A 25822-nucleotide genomic window follows, 5' to 3' on the forward strand; every position below is an offset into this window, starting at 1 on the left:
AATTCACTTTAAAGGAGCAGCATCAAATTGCAGTGAACAATTGACCATCATGGTTAGGAATTCGATCTAAATTGGAAAAAGTAGCTTTGGGAGTCAGACTAGTCAGAATGGACGGGTCTTTCATTTTTTTCCACTCTTTTTAGGTCTCGCATAGGCAGCACATGCACTGCCTCTACGAGGCATCAAGTAATCAGTATTACTAGTGAAACTCCACCCATTGCGTTTCTCTTTGTTTTGTTGCTTGCCATTGGTGGAATCTGGCATTGCTGTTGTTAGCTCACTCATTGTTGGCTGGTGGTCTGATACATCACTTCACTTTTCTTCTGTTTCTGGAGGAAGCAGCATTGACCAACTACAGTTAACTTACGCTGCTAGCTGTTATCTTTTTATTTAGGGACTACTTTTTTTCTATTGCTGCTCGCATTTCCACATCTGGTAGCTTCCTGCCCTCACCCGACGCCATTTATTTATTTACGTTTAATATGCACGAGATCTCGGTTTATTTATAATTAAATGATGCGGCCCAAGCCGAGGCTCGAACCCTGTTCTGCTCCAAAGTCGGCAGCGTTATATGTTGAGCCACCTCCTCGCACCGATTGATTTACGTGGTTTCAGATGCTACATTTTTTCATTTAACGGCCACTCCCTCGGAGGTCGCTTTATTTGACACTTTCTATTTACAAAAAGCTCTCACCCGCACGTCGCGCTTTAACTTTAATTATGTTTATTTCTTCCTTAATGGCCTCTCCCCCACTTTGACTAGAGCTGCTTTGGAGGTCTTTTTTTTTTCTGTGTAGCCCTCCCGCCTTGTTGGTTATCAGAGGCCCATGCTCTGTCTTCAGAAGGGCCGGGTAAATACTGCTCTTTGAACCTGCCGCTGACCTGTAAAAGCCCTGTGAGTCGTTTTCATTTATTTTTGTTTTTTTTTATATAGCGCAAGCTCGATCAGCAGATATTGGAGCACTTTACATGCATACATTAGAGAAGAACATATACATTTTTTGTAGGTGTGCGGGGATTAATTTATTCATGATATCGGAGTGGGCGGAGTCAAGGGTGCTCTAGTTACTTCTGTGACTCCGTTTGCCGCTCCTTCTCGATTATTGCGTGTTTTTCTTCCTTTCTCCCCTTTGCTCCGCTATTCACTTCTTCTTATTTGGCTGTGGTTCGCCAGTTGCTCCACTCTCCCCCTCCTCCTCCTTTGACCAGCTGCCATCTCCTGGATGCTTCCCTGCCTCTTCTCTGTAGGGGGGATGCCTCTCGTCTGACGGGACACATGGTCATGCGATGCTTGCGATGGGCTGTGTTTGTTTTGACGGTGACCTGGGGGTTGAGCTGTGCTGAAGGAGGGTGGGCTCCTCCTCCGATCCACCTCTCACTGGTGCCAGGGTATTTGGGGGATCCATGGAGTTGGGACTGGGAAACCTTGTTGCGAGCATCTCCGTAGTGCATCTTCCAGTGTGTGCATTGTCTCTCGAGTGGTGAAATGGAATAAAACCGAGCATGATGCATTTTACTGTTCTATACTGGGCACCTAACTTAGCCCTTTACATTTTAATTTTTGAGAATTTTTAAACTTTTTTAACTCGAGGTTGTTACTCCTGAACAGCTAAACTGGAGAACACAGGCTTGTAAAACGTGTTTTTGCTTTATAGGGGTAAGGAATACACTAAAAAAATGTGGTCTATTAACCCTTACTAGACCGCAGCATAATTGTAGCGCACCCTTCTCTTTTTCTTACTCCGCACTGTAGTAATTGGCACGCATTTTAGTGACCTTGCACAAAACGTTCGAGAGTAAGTGAAAGGATTTCACAAATCCGCGTGAGCTGCACTTCAGGACAGTTTAGCTCAGACTGGGCGATTGTTGCTTCAGCCGGGAGCCCATCGGTTGGTTTATGGGTCTGTGGCAACCACATGCAGTGAATGTACTTACCCAGGGGCATCATCCGTCGTGCGCCACCATTACTGGGCAGCAAGATCTTCCCGGCAGTAGCACTGTCACAGGCACTTAACTCTACCCCCTTCAAAGGAACCGCGCCCCCTCCTCTCGGAAAGATGCCATCCTAAAACAAACACTGATTAAAAGTGCGCACAATAAAAACCCAGTGCCGTACACATGCACTTTTATTATCCTGTCACTTCGTGTCTTTTGTCGCCATGGTACCCAGACATGCAGTATATCACACAGCTCACACTGGTGTAAATGGGGAACATCAGTGAGACAACACAGTAATAGAAGTCAGACCTCAACCTAATGCACCACAGACCCCTTTCTGCTCGCGCTTCTTCCTCACACTGCGTGCCATAATGAACAGGCAAGCCATTAGCACATTATACAGACAAGGATTGTACCCCAGCTAGCGATACAGCAACAATCCGGTTAGATATAGCGCCAAATGTAGCACCTGACACATGACCACTGTCTGCTCAACTTACCCTGCCTCTCCTTCCTCTTCTCAATTTAATTCCAGTGTGAACCAATATGAGTTTTCTATCCTGTGAGATGTGTCCTTGTACATCCAATGGGAGGAATGAGCATGCGGGATGTAGAGGCCTTGAGGATTTTTTACACTTGATTAAGGTGACCTGCAGGGGGCTGGTGCTCTCGGTTCAGGGGAGGGAGTGCAGCGTAGCGCTGGTCTGAAGTTTCAATGCTTAACTGCATCAGCTGTTCATGACAAAATGTCTTTCTCTACCAAGCTCACCATGGATATGGTTGATGAAAAAAACAAGAGATTTGTGATGAGGTTAGCGCTGGAATTTTGGGGATGGGGTGTTTACCGCTGCACCATGAACTTGTCACTGCCTAGGTAAGGTGACACCGAGATGCAGTGCTCCAGTGTTGCTCTTGTCATTTACAATGTATTGTTTTTAGGTTAGTTACATTGGGTAAACTGGAGTGAGCTAAGACTTCAATTCCCAGAATTCATTTTTTGAATGGAGATCCAGGACTGGAGCAATGTGTTATACGGTGGTAATGGAGCCATCTGATACCCTTATACCGGATGGGGCTGGTGTGGCTGCTGCATTAGGGCTGCAAGGTGGGAAGGGCACGCAGTCTTCTGGCTGGAAATAGTTGCAGCATACGTTTTTACTCCCTTCTTAAGGTAGATCGGCAAGTCAGTGGTTTAAACTACGAAGCTGGCTGGAAAATGGGATAACTACGGTGTTGGTTCATGGAAGCTGCAGCCTAAAGCTGGTGTTGGCTCTAAATGACAAAGGGCTGCTGGCTCTTAAGGGCATGGTCTCTGCTGGCTCATAGAGCATTGATTTTTGCAAGATAGGAAGAGCACAGTGCTGAATACAGCCTGCCCCCTCAGTCCAATATCCAGAGGCGCTGCAGTCGGTTTCAATGGAGAATTAAGCATTGATATCGACATACAGCCCCAAAAATTATTTTACCCACATTTTTTTGGTGCTGACGTGAACAAGGGCCACATATCATAGTGTTTTAATGAAAATATTATCTTAGGGAGGAAAAAAGCATTCGTCATTCAAGAAAAATGATTCATGGGCAGCATCATCAGCAGTGGGCTGATCACATCCTCCCTGCATCTCTGTTCAGGTAATGCTTTTACTTAAAGCGACTTAAAGCGATGCCGTTCTTTTTGGTTATTCATTTTTATAGACCTCTTTGTGGAGGGTTGACTAGGTTTCAGCAATTGTATTACAGAGGCAGCATCAGCCTTAATTTTTAGTTTTCAAACTTGCAGAGACGCACTAAAATGGCTGAGAAAATGAGCATGCGTGACACAGAGGCCCTACATTTAGCAAGTCTCACCAACCCATATGAACTCGGCTTTGTCATAACTGAAGAACGCAGCACGTTTCCAGATATTGAGCTCACAAATTATGCTTCATCATTTTTAAACTTGGCATCACAATGCACATAAATACACTTCACACCATGCCACATAATTCTAATCAGCATAATTTCACTGAGTGTCACACACTTCCCCAAAACACAATTCATATCTTCACGTTTCCATTCCACGCCACATAATTCAACAGCAAGCCACATCAATCAACACACCACATACATCCAATCCACACAATTCCACATCATGCCACAAAATTCAACAGCACACCATATAATTAAACAAAACTACATACCCCTCCACAACACAAAATACCATTTCACATAATTACATTCCATAACACACAATCCCACTCCACATAATTCCAGTACACTCACTACTACATAATTACTCGCCACACAATTCCACTACACACAATGCCACATAATTCCACTGCAAAAAACCACACCACACAATTCCAATTCGCCCTACATAATTCCACTCCACACTACATACATCCACTCCACTCGAAACCAAAACACATAGGTAAAACACATTGTCATTTACAACGCCAAAAGCTCTAATTCCCAGAAATGCGAGATCTATTGCATTGCAAATGCTTGTCTTGAAACAGTCACTCGAAAGCACCAGCACGTATGACTTGTCATTTTAATCGGTTTACTCAAGTTAATTTTCTGAAATGCTGTTACTTTGGATGGAGCACAACCTACTGGTGAAAGATTGGTATAGCGCCCATCTTTTCCAACCTCGACATTGCAGCCGAAAACAGTCATACAACGAATCTAAAACAAGCATTTGTAAAGCTAAAAGGTTTATAATTAATATGCTATTGCTAACGCATACAAGTGTGAATTAGCACAGGCCTGTGTATACATACATTAGCATATTAAAGTCACACAAGATGCATTATAGGAAAGAGGCTACAGTAAGATTATAGCTAAAAATTAACTACATTTCTCTAGAGAGGAGTACACAATTTAAAATCTTTTGCATCGGGCATCCTTCTGCAGTATATGGTTGTTTCATTAAACGTGTTTACAGAATTATTTGCATCATGGGAAGAATACTCACAGCAGCAAAAAAAAGGCCGGCGGTAACCTCATATCCTAACAAAAAGAAATGGGTACGAATGAATATGTGTGTGCCCCCTGCAGCTGTGGTCACTTCAATGCTATGTTCAACATAGCTACTAAAAGACACTCTCCTGCTGCCAACGGAATTGAAGGCAACAGTATGTTTTCATTTACATACGTGACATATGTGCAACTGGGAGGGAAATCAGCCTTTAAAATCACTTAATATATAAAAGGGTCAGTTGTGTGACGCTAGTTAAAGCGTGGAAGAGAAATCGGTACTGTGCTTGAAAAACAAAACTTTTGCAATGACGAGCATTAAGTGACAAACAGAATATAAAGCCGGCACTACTGACAGGAAAGCAAACACTTCAAGCCAATTAATAAATGCACATTTCAGTTATCACATGTGTTGAAGAAAATGGCTTTAAATTCTCTATTTCCACCCAGCAAGGATTATTTTATTTGCTAATGTTATGGAAGAGTTTTTCTTTCCCATTTAAAAATTTGTAACCAACACAGGGGCATATTATCAAGGACGGCGTTAAAATGATTGCCGCTTTATTGGCAGTTTTGGCGCTAAAGCGGCGCTCATGGGCTTGATAATATGCCGCAGAGAATTCTCATAGAAGCCCATGTGGACACCAGAACATGGGCTTCTATTGGAATTCACAAGGGCATAATATCCAGCCCATTATCGCCGCTTTTTTGATCAGTGTATCTAGCTCCAAAACGTCTTTTATCTAAAGAAGCCTCGTTGTTGCCTTCCCACCAGACAGGACTTACTGAGAGGCCACATTCAATGGTCATGTAGAAAATGATGAAGAATGTTAGCAATAAATGACTGAACTTGTCCTCTGTTCAAAAAGGTCTGGAAAGGGAGCCGTGGAGCTCCCTCGTTTGCATATAGTGGCAAATTCAGATAACATACAGTGATGCACATCTCCAAAAGCAAGAGGGCATGGCTCAGGGAGGTGAACACTTGCCCTAGAAATAATATGGCATTTAGTGGTTATGAGTTTGAACTCCGGCAAGGAGGATTAGCCTCTATAGATGTTTTGTTTTATTGTACGCTACTACTAATGTGCAGTATCAAGGATACAAATGCAAATTGAAGCACGTATACAGACGCCAGCTGACAGTGAACCAGGCTGAATTTTATGGGGTGGGCACAATTCCACATTGTAATAAAAGATTTTTTTAAAGTGATCCTTAGAAGCATCTCCAGGGCCTCATTTATGAGCACTTTTGCACCACTGGAAGGGCAGTTTTTTGACATTCCTGTGGTGCAATGTACACCGGCATATTTCCAAGGCCACATAAATCAACTTTACGTGGCTTTTCATGGCCTTGTAAAGATGCGCCCCTTTCATTCAGAACACTGCATGAAAGAGGCGTACCACGGGTGTTGCTGTGGGTGTTCCCATGCAACACCCATGGAATCTAAAGCATTCCCAGATTTACAAATAATCATAAACCTGGGAGTGCATTAGAATCTAATACCACCCCAGGGGTGGCATTAGGGAAGTGCAACGAGGAGAAATGTTTTCATTTCTCCTCGTTATTTCCTTTTTTTATGTGTGCTGCATTCTGCAGCACACATAGAAAGAGGAAATCACCTGAATTGATTAATTTTGTGCAGGAAGGCGTCTCTTCCTGCACAAAATCAATTAGCACCGCAACGCAGGCACCCTTGCACCATGGTGCAAGGAAGCATGTGTTGGTGCATGGCAGCCCATTGTGCACCAACATAGGGGAAAAGGACAAGAATGCACTGTAACTCATAGATACAGTGCATTCCTGCCATTTTGTTTTACAGTAGGGCAGCGCAGAAAGATTTCTTTGTGGCTCTGTCCTATGTCAAAACCTCATAAATGAAGCCCTCAGATCACACGCAATAGACACAGCTACTCAGGTGGGGTACAGATTTAATTGGGAGAGGTGTGGGAATAGTAGAATATTTGTTATTTTCAACTGAATTTCCCTTCATTTTTGTAAAAGCAAATTTTCTTTATTTTGCAGTTCGCACAAAAAACGAGGCGTATTAGGTCAATGCAAAATCATACACTGCTTAATAATAAGATAAAGGAAAAAGTAAGGACCTGCACATGCATAGCCCTCCCACCTCCACCCCACAGCCAGTAATAAAACACAGAAATTTTCTATTGGAGACATCTGTATAAAGGCCCACCCAGCCTGCTCTCATCGCGCAGAGGTCCGGACTTCATCTCGAACCAATTGAACCCCCGGATGGACAGGTGCCAACTCTATGCTTCGGTTTTCTGCCAATCTGTGACATATCTGAGGGTGTTTCTGAGGCCGGCCCTTGCCCTATAAGCTGCTATTTCCAACCTGATACAATGGTTAATTCCCCTCTTCCATACTGCCATGAATGGGGAAGCCTTGGACCACCACTCTCACGCTATGTCTTGCTTAACTAGAGTCAGTCCCAAATACAGTAGGAATAATCGATATCTGTTACCACCCAAGCCATTGGTGAAATAGAGAAGGGTCAGCCTGTGGTCCATTGTGATCGGCTGAGAAAGAACCCTTTCCAGACAGGCCGTCACTCTGCGCCAGAATCTATGCAACCCAGGACAGCTCCACATCGTGAATAAAGGTGCCTTCTCAGATGCCACACCGGAGACAGTTTGGGGAGGTGATCACACCCAGGCACCAAAGTCTATGGCATGTAAAATATACTCTATGGAGGTATTTAAATTGGTTCAGCCTTAGCTAAGCTGGGCCACAATGGCAGCCACACAAGGAGCCACTAATGCCTCAGTCCAATCCTTATTGTCAAGAGTCCCCAGGTCTGCCTTCCATTCAGCCCTGTGAGCTGAAAATGTGTCTCTGTGATTTGATATAAGTGTTTGATAAACCTTGGCAACTTTATGATCACTCAGATCACCCATGAGGAGCTTGCCCTCTTATGGTTTGAATTTGGGAAGGTCAGTCAGAGCAGTAATATAGGAGGTCAGTGCATGGCGAAGCTGAGGGTACCTAGAAAACTGGCTATGATGAAGCTGATATTCCGCCAGTAGATTCTGAAATGACTTCAGTACCTTTGCATGACATCTCCTAGGGTAGAGATCCCAATCAGATCCCAACTATGGAAACCCTCTAGTGCCGCTACTTGGGAGAGCATGTGACCCCCCTACAGTGGTGTCCACTCTGTGAACCTGCCCCACCACCCCATCCACCAGAGAAGGCATGCCATAAATTAAAAACTACTCTCGCTTCCGAGAGAAGAGAGTCTCTGTCACTACCACCATATTAGTGAGAAAGAATAGGGGTATCCCACATCGCCCATTTCTCTGACACATAAGTGGGATCTCCCTGGACACCATACCACCAATCATTGATTGTTAGGAAATAGGCCATTTGATAATGTGGTCTGATATCCACCATGGCAATTCCCCTACAGTGTGTGGACTGAAAACATTTACTCGGGCTTCATGACTGGTGCCCCTTCCCAAAGAAACGCATAACAAATGGAATTCAATCTAAAGGTCCAATGACGTGGGACCTCGTACAGAAAGTTCAATAGATTATAAAGGAAACGGGTCAGTGATACGATTTTAAAAATGGCAGACCTCCTAGTCAAGGACAAAGGGAATGGCATCTTTTAAATTTGGGTGAACAAACTACCCCTATCCCGAAACCGATCTTTGCATTTCGCAAAAACAAAAACCTCAGAAACCTGTTAGTCAGAGCTAAAGATTCAGATCGAAACACCTGGATACAAAAATCCATTGATGGTTCATCACCTGTTAATGGCAACCACAAATGTGGCTCCTGCCATGCTTGCATCAATGCCATTATTGGCACCTCCATATGCATTAATGGCTATACCGCTGACCTGAAGGAGATGACCAATTGCAGAACATCCAACTGCATATATGTGATTCAGTGTCCTTGTCTCCTCTCCTATGTGGGTGAAACCTCCAGAGAGGTCCGGGTCCGAATAGGGGAACATAAATCCAATATAAGATGCTCCAAACACACTGCACCTATTGTGACCCATTGGATGGAGAAAAATCATACAGAAAGTGAGCTGCGTTGGTCTATCCTTGAAAGAATACGTCCCCATAAAGGATATAATCCAGATAGCATCCGCAAAAAACGCGAGGTTTTTTGGATTTTTATCCTTAACACTAAGGAAAGGGGACTTAATGAGTCCCTCCCTTGGGAGAATGCGCTTCTGTAACCATATCTGGCCTTCTCTGATCATTAACTGTTCTTTCTGGAGTTTACTTGTGCAAAATGTTACTTTATTCGTGAATCGTGGTGTCCTTACTTTGTTGTTTATCCATGTATTGTTGTTTGGTCACTTATTGTTTTAAATCAGCTTCTGGTTTCCTGTTATCATTTTCTTAGTAAGTTTTGTTTTATTTGGTTCTTCCCTTTTTTTCGTGTTTTCATCTTTTAATTGACAGGAATTCTTCCCCTTTAAATCTGAGGCCATAGTCTTTTTGTGCACACCCCCTACTGACGTTATTCTGATTGGAGGGTTTAAATTGTTTGACCTTTTCCGGTTTTTACACTCGTTAGTGACTGCATCGTTCCGGACGCCGTTTCAGAGACGTTGCTCTATCCGTGTGTAACGTCCGCCGAATGACTGAGGTATCCCTGCTCTGTAATTTCCTCCCTGCCGCTCTTGCGTGGCGCTAGAATTCCAGGGGCTCTTTTGATGATAGGGGTATTCCTGCTCTGATAACTCCTCGAAGCCGCTTTTACTTAGAGTTAGAATTCCGAGGCCTTTCTTACGATTGTCAGCTCCTCCCTGCCGCTCCCGCATGGCGTTAGAATTCCAAGGCCTGCTTTTATGATTGGGGTATTCCTGCTCTGATAACATCTCGAAGCCGCTTTTACGTAGAGTTAAAATTCCGAGGGCTTTTTGACGACTGAGGTATTTCTGCACTGTTAGCTCCTCTATGCCGCTTTTGCGTAGCGCGAGGGTTCTCTGTGCCACACTTTTGATCGGTATTTGTTTACTTTAATTTTAGTTTATTCATCGACTTTCGGCTGTTTGTTACCAGCTTCACGCATCCATCGTGGAATCTGGTCCACTCCGTGCAGTATTTCTGCCTTCACCCGCACGGAATATAAAGATACTCTCTAGTGTGTTTGGAATATAGGTGAGTTTAGACCCTACCGATCCTTTGGACCTGGTTTTTACCATTGACCTTATGATCTGCTTTTCTTCTTTTTTCTTTTTTCTTTATCCTTTCTATATTAGCGGCGATCTGAAAAACACCAGCTTTCTTCGCTGCAGCACTTCCTGTCTGCATCGATTTTTTATAATTTCTGGAATGCAGACTATTTAACGTTATTATCCCTGGGCTTTCCTGGATCTGTATTTCTTTTTGGTAAATACATTCAGCATTCATTCATTGTCAGTCCGTTAATATGTTATCATGCATTTTCGCTGCCTACATTTACCTTTTCTTTTGCCTTTATTTATTTGTTGGTTTAGCCTGCAAATCGGTGAAATCATCCCAAATCTTGTAAATAGTCACCTCCTGGATTTTTTGTTACTTCTATCAATTCAGGTAACCTGTTTGCTTTAATTACATGTTTATTTGCACATTGGCCTTTTGAAGTTCTGTCGTGTTTTGTTTTTAGTTTATCTGTACATACATTCTTGTGTTTTTCTTTCAGGTTCCGGTGTCTTTCTTTGTTATATTTGTTTCATTTTTTTCTTTTATCTCTAGTGCACACGCTCAATCCCCTGATTTTAATAGCAATATTGTATATATCATTTCATTGATGCAGTAGAGACACCTTTTCTGTATGATAATCACAGATTGAAATTGTTTTTCATTCGAATGTTTCTATTTCTTTTCATGTACATACATTGTCCTTTCTGTTTTTATCCCAGGTCCCGTTCTTGATTTGTGTGGTTTTGTTTTTCGCCCTGAAGAAGGTGGTTCTCCGCTCCTCGGAGTTGTTTCACCGAAACGCGCGTCGGCGTTTTTCCCAAGAGCCCCGCCCCCTTGATTGTTGAGCTTGGACTTAATATTTTGATACATCGTCTTCCCCTGAAATTTATATTCCATCTATAATTTCCATACTTATTTGTGTCCTTGAGTATCTTTGTGAAGACCTCCCTGAGGGCTGGGTCCTTGGTGTTTACCACTTATTCAGTTTTTGCACTAATAGCACAGTTATATATACCTTGATGAATGTGTGTGATTGGGTGTGAATGAAGGTGTATATGAGTAGAATTTGCTTCCTTTCAGTGGGAACCTGTGTGTGTATTTTGATATTTGTCATTTTGTATTTGTATTTGTTTTGTCTACCCTGAATTTGTCTTATTAAATAGCCATTAATGTATCATATTTATCCACAACATTCATTTAAAGTAATGAAATAAATGTTTGCATATTATTACTGGTTTTTTGTTCTTTTCTCCTTGTGTGTCTCTAGCTGGCATCTTAAGATATTTTTTGATACTGTGTACCTCTTTGACAAATAGGGTAGAGTTCTCCTCCGTTTATTCTGAAGGACAAAGGCAAGACAGACAAGATCCGGACATCCTCAAGTAGGTGAAATGGCTCCAGATTGTGCAACCACACCAGAGTCACATAAGAAGACATAAACACGCCCAGATATTTGAATCAATACAGGGCTACCTGCACACCCGATGCCCAATCGAAATCTTGAGGTTATGCACTAGTCAAGAACACTATAGACTTGAACATATTCATGTGGAGACCTGAAGTTTCCCTGAAAATACACAGAATCTGTAGAACCCGGGGTCCTGTTTCATCAGGGGATGTGAGGAAGAAAGGACATTGTCAGCGCGTACAGAGCTATTCTATCAGCCAGTCCCTCTCCCCACTCAAAGTCCCACACTTGGGTGTCCATTCTTACCCAGACCACCGAGGGTTGCATGGTGAGAGCAAATAGCAGGGGGGCGGGGCAGGGGACAACCTTGTTGCATTCCCTGCTATATTGGGAATGGAGCTGAAGGGTGCGAGTGCTAGCACATTGTACAGGTATCCAATATTGTGGCAAGTGGGATGGAGAGGCATAAATCCGGATTGGTCTGGATGCACCAGATCTGGGATCAGGCATACCAGCCTGTTTGCAAGCGCCTTCGACAGAATCTTCAATTCAAGGTTTAATAAAGAAATTGGGCGATGCAAAGAATATTCATGGACTGGCCGACTGGGTTTGGGAAAGACTACTATCTTTGCGCCAATCAGGCGGCAAGACGGAGACATTTCACTCCATCTTTGGCTTCTAACTGAAGCCAGTGTGCAAGAAAGAACAAATTTTGCACAATGCTCTCTGAATCACATTAAAGCACGAGTAGCCTCAAATTCAAAATGATATAAAGAGCCAATATTCCTAAAATCAAAATCTTAGGCACACTTAATAAATGCATGCCTTTATTTCATTCCCATTTTTCATTCAGTAGATTTTGCCATATGAATTAATGAATGATTAGTACACAATAGAATATCATTATATGCTGCAGCTCAGGTTCTGACTCTGGGTACAGTGCACTTTTAGACAACCAACAGACACTTTATGTCACTGCAACTAGAAGTGTCTGATGGATGTAAAGATAAATCATTTTTGTGAATCAGCCATCAGGGTAAAAAAAACTCACAGATGAAAACGTTATCTAATTCTGTTTTATCCTGTTTATTTTCATTATTTGTTTATTTCAAATATGAGGGTCCTTGGGAAAACAGTGGGTGATCTCCACAGATGAACCTCTGCCGAATTCAGCATTGTATCTTCAATTCAGAAATGTTTAATTTTCTCGGTTCACCAATCGGATTCACACCTGTTTCCACCACAAACTGCATGTCGGTGGAAAGCACAAAAATAGGAAAAAAATACTAACAGTTAGAAGATTAAAAACACTCTGGTAAAAATGATGTTTTAAAAACCCTGCTTGTTCCTAACAGCTGGGAAGGTAGTGATCTTAACACAGTAAACCTTTTGTTGGTGATATTAAAAAAAAGGAAAAAATCTGAACATGCGCCTTTTTGCACAACACTTCCCCCTTCGTCTCCACAAAAAACAAAAGGGCATATTTACAAGGAAATGGCGATGCGTGGCATTATGCAAACATTGCTAACCCCACGCTCTGCCATTCTAAAAAACATAGCGATGCGCCCTATTTACAATGTTACGGCACAAACTCAGCTGCCTATCACCAATGTAGGGAGGAAGGTCTCTGAAAATTAAAAAAAAAAAAGAAAATTATGAAGGATTAATTATGAAGTGCCTCAAACATAAAAAAAGGGCTCAGCACTGTAGAGGAGATGGGGGACCGGGTGAGAGGTCAGCAACAGCAGCTAAGTTGTTCATATTTAGGTCTGGTTCTTCCATAGTTTTAGCCAGGTCACTGCCTCATCGACAGCATAAAGTGGCACCAAGTTACCAAAACAGCTGAAAAACTTTTGCTTTCTTGAGTAGATGGGAAAGCAGTAGGAAAGCAGTGCTTAATTTGTACCGGAGCTTTCTGGTGCTCAGCACCGGCACTTATTTTCCGGGGCCAGTACTACAGCTTTCTTCATGCGGTGTTAGGCCATCCCCAGATAGAACGTAACGGTCGTAACAAACCATATATTACAGGTTTATCACAAACACTTCCAGGTAAACTTAGTTTGCGCATTGTATTTTGGAGACCTGATGCATGTAACAAAGAGTACAATACCCCCTTGGATCATGCACCGTAACATCTCATGAGACTTCAGGAGTTACGGCCGCCGTTTAATTACAGATCACACCCAATGTCACATGATTGTGAAATAGCGCAATATCCGGCACATTGCACATGAAATACTGTTGTGTAATATGCATGGTACACATTCTTTGCATCAGGCAAAATGTATATAGCACACCCGAGAATGAACCTTAACTGTAGAGAAATTGCTAATGAGACTTTTCATGATGAGTGACTTCAGAAAATCCAAACAGCCATTCACACCAGAGTCTGGAAGACACTCCTAGCAAGCATAAGCTTCATGGTAGAGTTTATCAACAGACATTAACAATTGCTCTGTGGGATGCTGTTTTTGTCACATAGATCCTTTTATTACTGTGCAGTTCATACTTATAACCCAGCACACTGAGCTATGAACTGCTATCAAAGCGCAATATATGCAACCAGCATGGTACAGGTTAGAAAGTTATGTTTTTCCCCACTCTTTGACTATCCTAATTTGACTAAAAAGGGTTTGTTTGGGTAGAAATACATTGTAATTAGTAAAGTCAACCCTAACCACTGTGTGGCACTGCAGAAGTTGCATTAGTCGTTTTAGCCAATTTATTCCAAAATAGTGCTTTACATGCACTTTTGCATTCACATTTTTCAAACTTTTCTCAGGGACAAGGGGAACATCCTATCAAAATCTTACCTGAGGAAGGCTCCCTTGCTGAAATTTAGATCGGTTATTACATCTGGCTTTCGGAAGCGTCATTTGAGGATTTGGGTGGGTCAGTAGAGTAAGTGGGTGGTGCCAGTGGAGGAAGTGTATGTAGCCGGGGGAAGTGGGTGGAGCCAGAGGAAGTGGGTGTGGCCTCCTAAAAATAATTGAGCACCTGGACCTAAAATTTTTACAAATTAAGCACTGTGGGAAAGCGCTCTAGCAGCAAAACATTTCTATACCTATTGTACCATTGCATCATTCCTAGCAAGTAACCAGATATTATACATTATATCTCTCATTAACGGTATATTCATGTAGCTATAACCATACGAAAAGTTATCTTGAATCAGGTGGCTATAAAAGTTCTTGTTAATGATGCTTAGCAGTTTATTGAAAGATCCTGATTCCTTTATTACCGATTAAAACTCTATAAATGGGCCTCCTGTTCCTCTTAGTTTCCTATTTTGTATGCAGATTGCTTTTCCTCGAACATCTGCCTGGATTTCACCAGACAGTCCCGGTTTTCAGAGGACTATGCCGGTGTACTTTTCCTCATTTTAAATATATGTCGCGGTTTTTAGAACAAAAGTCAGGTCATCTTGCAAAGCAGAATTAAAAGGTATGCTCTCCTTTCAGGGGCGCATCTGAAGTCTGAAACAATTTAAGTAATGTATTTGTTTCTGTCAGGCAGCACAGAAGCAGGTCTGGTGCCCTCCCAGCAGAAAGAGAGAGTGGGGAGGAGGGCAGGGGGATGCAAGGTGGAGCTACAGCCATAGCTAATATTATGTAAACGTAGTTGTTATAAATGTGTGTGTGTATATATAAACACATACACACATATATGTATGTATATATGTATATGCATATAAATAAAGACACACATTTGCCAAACACCGTTTACACAACACAAACGCATATATTTACAATTTGTCTAGCATATATATATATATCTTTGCCATAAGTGGAATTTCATCCTTTGAAGGCTTTAAAAAGACATTGTTGGAACTGTAAATGAACTATAACGTGGGGAAGGTTTGGGATCGAAAATAAGAACAAAGCATTGTGGGCATTGTGGTCCTGAGTATTGCGAAAATAAGACGCAAAATCAAGACAGGGCTGATATAAGGTATGGGAAGTCATACTATTAACGACCTACCGGCTTAAGCACGGTGAAAACATTCACTGTCATTATGCATTGTATGTGATAATAACTCCGCAACAATTGAGCCACTGCCACTTTTAAAGGAATAACATGTGAACGTCCCAGTCCTTTCTTACTGTTTGTAGTTACGTTTTTAAAGATCAAACGTGCTTGCCATTAGTAAATTCATATGAATAAGGCTCGTGGGAGCAGGAACGTGTAATGCCAGTGAACTTGTCAGGAGTAACAAACTACTTTTGAGTAGGGGTGGCCGGAATTTGCGAAATTCACTTTCTCAAACTATCGCGAAAATGTTGAAAATCTCCGCAAACACGCCGGAAATATCGCAAAGACGCGGAAGTATTTTTCCCGCCTGTTTGTGGTATTTTTTGCGTGATCGCGGCTCGCCAACTTACCCATGCGGTTGCTCACAGGCGCGGCCATCTTGTTTTCACTTGTCCCGCCCGCTCGCGTTCGATATGACGTGCCCGGGTCCTCACGCTCTCGCTCGCGGTGGACAATGACATGTTCGAGATCACAATCTTCTCATACTCTCGCGGTGCATGATCGCGAGAAGAAAGACGTGATCGCGCGACAAATTACGCAATGGCGCGACAAATGATGTTAATGCGGGTGCGATCTGTCGCGAGACAGCGCAAATGGCTACCAACAATCCAACATCTCGAGGAGAACTCGACCGGATCTGGAAAACTTGTCGGCGAACGCGGGGATTCAGGTAAGGCGATTGCGCGCACGCGAGAATGTATTTTTTTACAGCGCGAGCAAGAAAAAAATTACCGGTAAAATGCGGATTGCGGAAATTTTGACATTTTCGCGCTTTCCGTGGAACGCGAAAATGCCAAATTATCGCAATTTCCGCGAGCGGAACGGAATTTTGGCCCAGGCCTACTTTTGAGACACGTCTGGAGAGCCTGTTTGTAAGTTTGTAAAGCACTGAACAGTGAATGTCTCCTCTTTTGGAATATAGATATATATATAGTTGTGTGCTGAATAAACACTCATACGCACTGAATTGGGTCCACTCTAGTTTTTCTCCATGGAGGGAGCAGCAGACGAGCGTTCCTGATTGATATATTACCTACTGGTGGTCGCCAGTAGGTAGTTATAGTTAGGACCTATTTTCCATGGGAAATCCGCAACATTCTATTTGGAATAACTTTGGCGCCCGTTGACGAATCTTCACGAAATTTTCAAAACATTTGGCCAGCTCCGGTCCTCTCCTATCCTGAAAGTCTCTAGATGATTCATGTAGTGGCGGCTGAGAAAAAAGGGGGGTCCCAAAACGTGTTTTCCCCATGCAATTTCCCATAGGACATTTAGCCGCAACTACAGCCCGAACTGCTGAACGGAATTACAGCAAATTTGGCAGAAAGGTAGACCTTGGTTCAGAGTCGTGCCTTTTGCTCAAATGGTGTAAATCCGTTCAGTAGTTCCTGAGAAAATCAAAAGTAAAATCACATATATATCTGGGCGGAGCCTAACCACACATCTCATCGTGAGATATGATTGGCTGTCAGCACTTCATCCAAGAAGTGTTGGCAGCCATCTTGGAACCAATATACATGATAGCACCTCATTAAAAAGCATTGCAGTTAATAGAAGGTTTCAAGACTTTAGTTACATTATAAATCATTTGTTGATGGTACCATACTCATTTTAGGAATTGTGGTATGTTCTAAGGTGATTTTACCATGTGAAAAAGCCTTCTGCTGGGATATCATGAATCATGTTTGAGAGAAAAATATTTTCTCATGCTTTTCCCACACAGGTTTGGAAGGTGCTCTATAAGCTAAACTGAGAGCATATTTTCTGTAAATTCACATTATCTTTCTCAGTCATGTGAGAATGAAGTCTGACATTCTCAGTAAAATATGTACATCCAAGGGCAGAGACTGTCAGTTGATTCTACAGCAGGAGCGGAGGTGAGGATTATGCATCACTTTCCTCACTTTATTAAACAGCAAGTTGAAAGACACAAGAAAAAAACATCAGACCACAACTCCCATGAGGCTCGGGAGTAACCATGGCCACCAGTAGTCCAATCATAAGTAACGAAGCAATCCATAAACAGTCGCAGCCCCCGTAGTCCTTCCTCTTTCTTCACTGCTGGCCCGTCAGTTAAGTCCCTTCTCTCCTTATTGTGGCTTTGGGTCTTGGCTTGATGGGCTCTGTGTAGTTTTTCTTGGGCACTGTTTTTACTTGATTCTGACAGGTTTAGTGTACGTTGCAGCGGGTTACTCTCCCGCTGTCAGTCGCGCGGTAGGCTTCGGCCCGAACGCGTTTATTCACGATTCAGAGCGGGTCCACTAGGTGGCGCTGTTTCGCGCCTTTAGCGCAACGCTCTGTTCTCGGCGCCGGTGAAGCGCTGGTTGTGAGGCATCTGCCTCAGAGTATTTGGAGCGATCGCTCCGATCTGGATCCTTGCCCCCTCGCCTGACACCGCTTTAGCGGTAAGATTGACGGGCTTAGCCCTTTTGATTGCAGTATTGTGCTGACTCCTCCGCGTGTTGTGTTCATCACCAGGGGTTGTCAGCTCCTGGACACCCGCGAGGGGGAGAGCCCCCTTAACTAAATTGGGGCGTTTTTTCGTGGTGTCCTCACCTCCTATTAAAATGAATGCTCAGAGAGAGCATGATTATACCCCATCTTTGTCCTCTGAGGAGGACCGGCTTTCCCAGGCACGCAGACCTGCAGAGATGGACAGGCTCCTCTCTTCGGCCATCGCCCAGGTGCTTGCCCCTTTGCAGGAAAGTGTTGACCGTTTGTCAGCCCATGTGTTCAAGGGCACAGGAATACTGGGGGACAGGGGAGCCAGGCCTAGCGGTGTGCCTTCTTCTCACCTGTGCAAGGCCCACAAGCGTGACGCGGGGCACCTTGAGGGCTTCAGCCGTCTGGCGGAAGTCTTTCATAAAAGTGCGCGCACGCTTCGTGATGCACCCTATCGGGAGGAGGTCTTACCCGGGGAAACCGGCGACGATGGTGCCACGGATTACGACCCTGAGGGAGGTTTCCCGAATTGGGGGAGGTGGAATGCGAGGATGATGGGGATTCCTCTGATGGGTACCAGGAGCACGACAGGTCTTGGCGCCCTCAGTCTTCTGCCTCGTCTGTAGGAGAAGGGGAGGGTCCCTCGACGGATATGTTTAATCCCCTGTGCATTTACAGGCCCCGGTCCACGGAATGGGTCCCGGACAAAAAGGTAGCTGATTACGTGGCGGACAAGATTCGGCAACCACTCAATAAGGAGGTTAGGGCCCGCCTTCGGTCCGAATGTCCCAGACCATCTCTCCCCAACGGCGTCACTCTGACCCCTGAGATTGATCCCAGATTGTGTACATTTTTTTCTAAGTATATGAAGGATCCCAAGAAAGGGATAGATAGATCATGGTGGGCTTGCCAAGACAAGCTCTTAGATGTAGTGGGCCCGTTGACTAAGGTGATAGAGTTAGCAGAGAGGTCCCGAGATTCTGGGGAGCCCCTGCCTGCAGAAGAGGTGGCGGGTTGGGAGCAGAGCGCTATGTGCCTCCTAGGCAATGCGAATTGTGCCCTCTCGGCCGAGCGCCGCCGGTCCCTGTTGCTGAAGATTGACCCCAAGCTTGGGGAGCTTTCTTCCTCGGAGGCAGGCCCGATAGCCCAGGGTTCCCTGTTTGGCGATCCCTTCGTCAAGGAATTGGGGAAGTTTGTGGCTACTTTTTCGGTGCTGGACAAAGCGCAGGCTTCTATGGAGAAGATTTTTCTGGGGAAGGTTTTCGGTGGGGCCGGAAGAGGCAGGGGTCGCTCCTCCGGCCGACAATCGAATCAAGGCCCTAATAGAGCACAAGCCAAGCGCAACAATGGATGGCAGGACGGTCGCCAAGGGACCTTCTACCCCTCCCGGGGCGGCAGAGGAAAGAACAGCCGAGGCCGGGGAGGCGCCCACAACAACGCCGGTGGATACAACGGCAAGCGTGGCTTTGTTAGCCCCGGTTCGGTTGGGGGGGAGAATCGCCCTGTTCTATCACAAGTGGGCAGAGATTACTTACGACCCTTGGGTACTGGAAACGGTCAGAGGATTTCACATAGAGTTCTACGGAACGCTGGTTCAAGGTGTCAGGCCCCGACCTATGGTGTTTTCTTCTCAGGACGAGTCTCTCATAGACCAAGAGGTTCAAGAGCTTTTGTCCAAAGGGGCGATCGGCCCTTCAGAATTCCATCCTATGGGGTTCTTGAGCAACATCTTCCTGGTAGAAAAAAAGGACAAGGGTTACCGACCCGTTATCAATCTCAGGGACTTCAACGAGTGGCTAGTCTATCGCCACTTCAAAATGGAGGGGATCCATCTTCTCAGAGACCTTTTGTTGCAGGACGATTGGCTAGTGCGTCTGTACCTCAAGGATGCCTACCTCTCGGTCCCCATTTTCGCTCCACACCGCAGGTTCCTCCAGTTTCAGTGGAGGACACAGGTCTTCGAGTTTCTGACTCTTCCCTTTGGCCTGTCCTTGGCTCCGTGGTGCTTTACGAAGCTCCTCAAGCCGGTGATGGAGCATCTCCGGACTCTGGGCATTCGGTTGATCATTTATTTGGACGACATCCTGATAATGGATCAGTCCAGGTCGCATCTTCTCTCCCACTTACAGATTGTAATCTCTCTCCTTCAGAGCTTGGGGTTTACCATCAACCGGGAAAAGTCGGATTTAGTTCCGCGGCAGAGCATGACCTTTCTGGGGTTCAGAATAGATTCCAGGATGGCGACCCTTCACCTCCCGGAACAGAAGATTGGGAAGATCAAGAAAGAATTGAGGAAGGTCCTCCGGAGGGACAGGATCTCCTTGCAGCAGCTGGCCAGGATTGTTGGCCTGTTATCTTCCCCGATTCAGGCCATCTTTCCGGGGCCCCTGCACTACCGTGCACTACAGAGACTGAAGGCGTCCCATCTACGGAGGGGCCTTACCTACTCCCAGTTGATCTATCTGAATCAGGAATCCAGAGGGGAACTCCAGTGGTGGATCAACCACATGGAGGCGTGGAATGGCAGAGCGATCTTTGGGTCGCAGCCGGATCTGGTGATAGAGTCGGACGCCAGTCGCCTCGGATGGGGAGCCCGATGCATCTCGACCTCCATAGGGGGCAGGTGGACGGAGGAGGAGCTTTCCCTTCATATCAACTGTCTGGAGCTCCTGGCGGGGTCCTTTGCTATTCGATCCTTCACGAAGGACAAGGTGTCTTGTTGTGTGCTCCTCTGGATGGACAACACGACGGCGGTGCAATACATCAACCACTTGGGTGGCACGCGGTCCAGGGTTCTGGTGGATCTAGCCAAGGACTTCTGGCATTACTGCCTTCAGCACCAGATCTCAGTGACGGCCAAGTACTTCCCGGGAGCTCAGAACTCGGTTGCGGACTGGAATTCCAGGCACTTCCGGGATGCCAGCGATTGGAGACTGGATGCGGAAGTCTTCAAGTCACTGATGGCCTCCTGGGGTCCATGCGAGGTGGATCTCTTCGCTTCCAGATGGAACGCCCAGCTTCCCAGATACTTCAGCTGGAAACCAGATCCCGGAGCGGAGGCGGTGGACGCTTTTCTCCAGGACTGGTAATCGATTCAGGCTTCTGCCTTTCCACCATTCTTGTTCATTCAGAGAGTGGCGGCTCAGGTTCGGCGGCAGAGGGCCTCCTTGATCCTGATAACCCCTATTTGGCGCTCTCAAGCGTGGTTCCCTTCTCTCCTAGAGCTGAGCTGGGACCTTCCGATACGTCTACCGTTCTTCGACGAGGTCTTGTTGGACCCCCTGGACAATCCTCATCCCCTGGTACTTCAGGGCCATCTCCATATTATGGCGTAGAGGATTTCAGGCGACGATGGTCGGACGGATCTCTTTCGCGAGAAGCTGAATTCCTCATCCAGCAAGCATGGGCCCCGGGGACCGTCAAGAGGTACAGATCAGCTTGGAGGCGCTGGGTACGTTGCTGTATGGAGAAGCACCTGGATCCTGTGGGCTCCAGAGTTTCGGATGTCATCAACTTCTTAACTGAACTTTTTCGGGAAGGGCTCGCTTATTGCACCATTAACGCCTTTCGATCTGCCATTTCAGCAGGCCATGTTCCCATTGATAACAATCCGGTGGGGGAACATCCCTGGGTGTGTAAACTCCTGAAGGGCATTAGGATTTCTCGCCCCCCTGAGCCTCGTTATGCAGGCCTCTGAGATGTCAATCTGGTCCTGCGTTTGCTGATGTCCTGGCAAGACAATCAGTATCTATCTAGAAAGATGATTTCAGCGAAACTGGCAATGTTGTTATGCCTGATTTTGTGCAAAAGGGCGTCAGATGTCAGAGCTCTGGATCTCACAGCACGGATTTTTACCCCGGAAGGGGTTACTTTTAAGATCTCGAGGAGAACCAAGACGAGTACAAGGTCAGTAACTTATCCTGCTTTTCCAGATTCCCCGAAGTTGTGTGTGGTTACGTGCCTAAAGGCCTACGAGGATATAACATTGGAGGTACGACCTCCGGGTGAACGGCAACTTCTGATTGCCATTAAGAAACCGTTTAAGGCGGTGTCTTCCCCGACCATTGCCAGATGGGTCAGGTGGATTATGACTGAGGCTGGTATTGACACTAGTGAATTTGGTGCACACTCTACCAGGGAAGCAATGGCTTCCAAGGCCATTCAGGTAGGGGGTAGATTGGAGGACATTATGAATGCGGCGGATTGGTCTTCAGATTCAACTTTGAAAAAGTTCTACTTTAAACCAATCCATGAAGCGGCCGCATTGGTGGTAAGTAAGCTTTGAACATGCATAATCCTCGCCTCCGCTCCTGCTGTAGAATGAGAAATTTCCTAGGTAGCACGAAGGAAAGTTTCAATTCTAATAAGGAGGCGGAGGCGAGGATTATCCCCCCCGGGCAGGTTTTCTCTTATGCCTTCCCACCCTTGGTAAGTTTTGGTGGTGGCTCTAAGATCAGAGTGAGTTCAGACTTTCGTATCAGGGAAGTAACCTTTCGAATCTTCTATTGTCATTGATTCTTGCTGATTTTCAATACTTTGTGTGTATCTGGTTTTCAAGGTTTGTGCTATATCATGCTGTTGCATTCTCGTACTATACTTATTTCTGATTGCTTTGACAGGATTTTGCAATTGTATTGATATCTTATGTAGTATGTTGGCCTTGGTAAGTGTTATGGTTTAGTAAGCAGCCTTCAATATCTTGTATATATCATCCTAGGTTCCGACTCCAAGACGGAATAGGACCCACAGGGCTTAACTTCCTGCAGCAGAGAAAGAGGAAGGACTACGGGGGCTGCGACTGTTTATGGATTGCTTCGTTACTTATGATTGGACTACTGGTGGCCATGGTTACTCCCGAGCCTCATGGGAGTTGTGGTCTGGTGTTTTTTTCTTGTGTCTTTCAACTTGCTGTTTAATAAAGTGAGGAAAGTGATGCATAATCCTCGCCTCCGCCTCCTTATTAGAATTGAAACTTTCCTTCGTGCTAACTAGGAAATTTCTCATTCCTTTGTGTTCTACTGCAGCTTCCCAGAGTGTTCCAAAGAACAACTAGAGCGCTAACAGTCCTACTTATGATAAACATATGGCACACCTGAAGCCATCTTGATTGGAATAAAGTGGTAACTCTTAAAACATTTAATTTAAAAAGGAACAAAATGAGGGGGTTCATTTTGCCATAGAAAGTATGATTAGTGCTGCAGAAAGAAAAATTAGGGCACATTTTGAGTGACTTCTCAAATCCTCTTCTATTTCATTAAAAAATTCTGACATGTAGATTGAAACATGCACTTTCAATACCAGCAGCAGACTTCCCTGGTGAGCAGTAGCTTTACTGCAGTGATCTAATGAGCAACTAGAGTGCTAACATTCAGAATGTATGGCAAATGTGTGACATATCTGAATACCTTCTTGATGGAATCAAAGTAAAAAACTGAAAGCATTTCCTACTGAGGAGACTGCAGTAAAAGAGGAAATTAGGAAACTTCATAACAAATAAATCTCCCAAGATGGCCACCCGAGACAAAAGAGCCCAAATGCAGCACAAATATCACCCAGATATAGCCCAAGTATAGCCCAATGACAGAATGTCCCAGAGTGTTTTAAAGAACAACTAGAGCGCTAACAGTCTTACTTATGACAAAAGTATGGCACACCTGAAGCTATCTTGATTGGATTAAAGTGGTAACACTTAAAACATTTAATTTGCAAAGGAACAAAATGAGGGGGTTCATTTTGCCATAGAAATTATGATTAGTGCTGCAGAAAGAATAATTAGGGCACATTTTGACTTCTCAAATCCTCTTCTATTTCATTAAAGAATTCTGACATGCAGACTGAAACATGCACTTTGAATACCAGCAGCAGACTTCCCTGATGAGCAGTAGCTTTACTACAGTGATCTAATGAGGAACTAGAGTGCTACCATTCAGAATTTATTGCAAATGTGTGACACATCTGAATGCCTTCTTAATGGAACCAAAGTAAAAAACTGAAAGTATTTCCTACTGAGGAGACTGCAGTAAATGAGGAAATTAGGAAACTTCATAACAAATAAGTCTCCCAAGATGGCCACCAGAGACAAAAGAGCCCAAATGTAGCCCAAATATCACCCAGATGTAGCCCAAGTATAGCCCAATGACAGAATGTCCCAGAGTGTTCTTAAGAACAACTAGAGCGCTTACTGTCTTACTTATGAAAAAAGTATGGCACACCTGAAGCCATCTTGATTGGAATAAACTGGTAACACTTTTAACAAGGAACACAATGAGGGGGTTCATTTTGCCACAGAAATTATGATTAGTGCTGAAGAAAGAAAAATTAGGGCACATTTTGAGTGACTTCTCAAATCCTCTTCTATTTCATTAAAACATTGTGACATGCAGACTGAAACATGCACTTTTAATACCAGCAGCAGACTTCCGTGGTGAGCAGTAGCTTTACTACAGTGATCTAATGAGCAACTAGAGTGCTAACATTCAGAATTTATGGCAAATGTGTGACATATCTGAATACCTTCTTGATGGAATCAAAGTAAAAAACTGAAAGCATTTCCTACTGAGGAGACTGCAGTAAAAGAGGAAATTAGGAAACTTCATAACAAATAAATCTCCCAAGATGGCCACCAGAGACAAAAGAGCCCAAATGCAGCACAAATATCACCCAGATATAGCCCAAGTATAGCCCAATGACAGAATGTCCCAGAGTGTTTTAAAGAACAACTAGAGCGCTAACAGTCTTACTTATGACAAAAGTATGGCACACCTGAAGCCATCTTGATTGGATTAAAGTGGTAACACTTAAAACATTTAATTTGCAAAGGAACAAAATGAGGGGGTTCATTTTGCCATAGACATTATGCTTAGTGCTGCAGAAAGAATAATTAGGGCACATTTTGACTTCTCAAATCCTCTTCTATTTCATTAAAGAATTCTGACATGCAGACTGAAACATGCACTTTGAATACCAGCAGCAGACTTCCCTGATGAGCAGTAGCTTTACTACAGTGATCTAATGAGGAACTAGAGTGCTACCATTCAGAATTTATTGCAAATGTGTGACACATCTGAATGCCTTCTTGATGGAACCAAAGTAAAAAACTGAAAGTATTTCCTACTGAGGAGACTGCAGTAAATGAGGAAATTAGGAAACTTCATAACAAATAAGTCTCCCAAGATGGCCACCAGAGACAAAAGAGCCCAAATGTAGCCCAAATATCACCCAGATGTAGCCCAAGTATAGCCCAATGACAGAATGTCCCAGAGTGTTCTTAAGAACAACTAGAGCGCTTACTGTCTTACTTATGACAAAAGTATGGCACACCTGAAGCCATCTTGATTGGAATAAACTGGTAACACTTTTAAAAAGGAACACAATGAGGGGGTTCATTTTGCCACAGAAATTATGATTAGTGCTGAAGAAAGAAAAATTAGGGCACATTTTGAGTGACTTCTCAAATCCTCTTCTATTTCATTAAAAAATTCTGACATGCAGACTGAAACATGCACTTTTAATACCAGCAGCAGACTTCCGTGGTGAGCAGTAGCTTTACTACAGTGATCTAATGAGCAACTAGAGTGCTAACATTCAGAATTTATGGCAAATGTGTGACATATCTGAATACCTTCTTGATGGAATCAAAGTAAAAAACTGAACGCATTTCCTACTGAGGAGACTGCAGTAAATGAGGAAATTAGGAAACTTCATAACAAATAAATCTCCCAAGATGGCCACCAGAGACAAAAGAGCCCAAATGTAGCCCAAATATCACCCAGATGTAGTCCAAGTATAGCCCAATGACAGAAGTGTGCAAAACCCTTATTTTGTTTGTTTTGGCAGTTTTATATAGTGCAGACTTGTCAGGTATTGGAGTGCTTTGCATGAG

General features: G+C 44.2%; 1 long non-coding RNA gene across 2 annotated transcripts in view; it reads left to right on the forward strand.

Annotated features, from left to right (window-relative positions):
* The window catches only part of LOC146857353 (uncharacterized), an 88214-nt gene extending 65345 nt beyond the window's left edge, over window positions 1–22869 (forward strand). For both annotated transcript variants that reach the window (XR_014979568.1, XR_014979567.1), the window contains one exon: window positions 22658–22869. This is a non-coding gene — a long non-coding RNA (uncharacterized LOC146857353). The remainder of the gene's footprint in view (window positions 1–22657) is intronic.
* The last annotated feature ends 2953 nt before the right edge of the window (window positions 22870–25822 follow it).

The sequence above is a fragment of the Triturus cristatus genome, chromosome 3_2 (genome assembly GCF_964204655.1).
Source record: "Triturus cristatus chromosome 3_2, aTriCri1.1, whole genome shotgun sequence".
Classification (NCBI taxonomy): domain Eukaryota; kingdom Metazoa; phylum Chordata; class Amphibia; order Caudata; family Salamandridae; genus Triturus; species Triturus cristatus.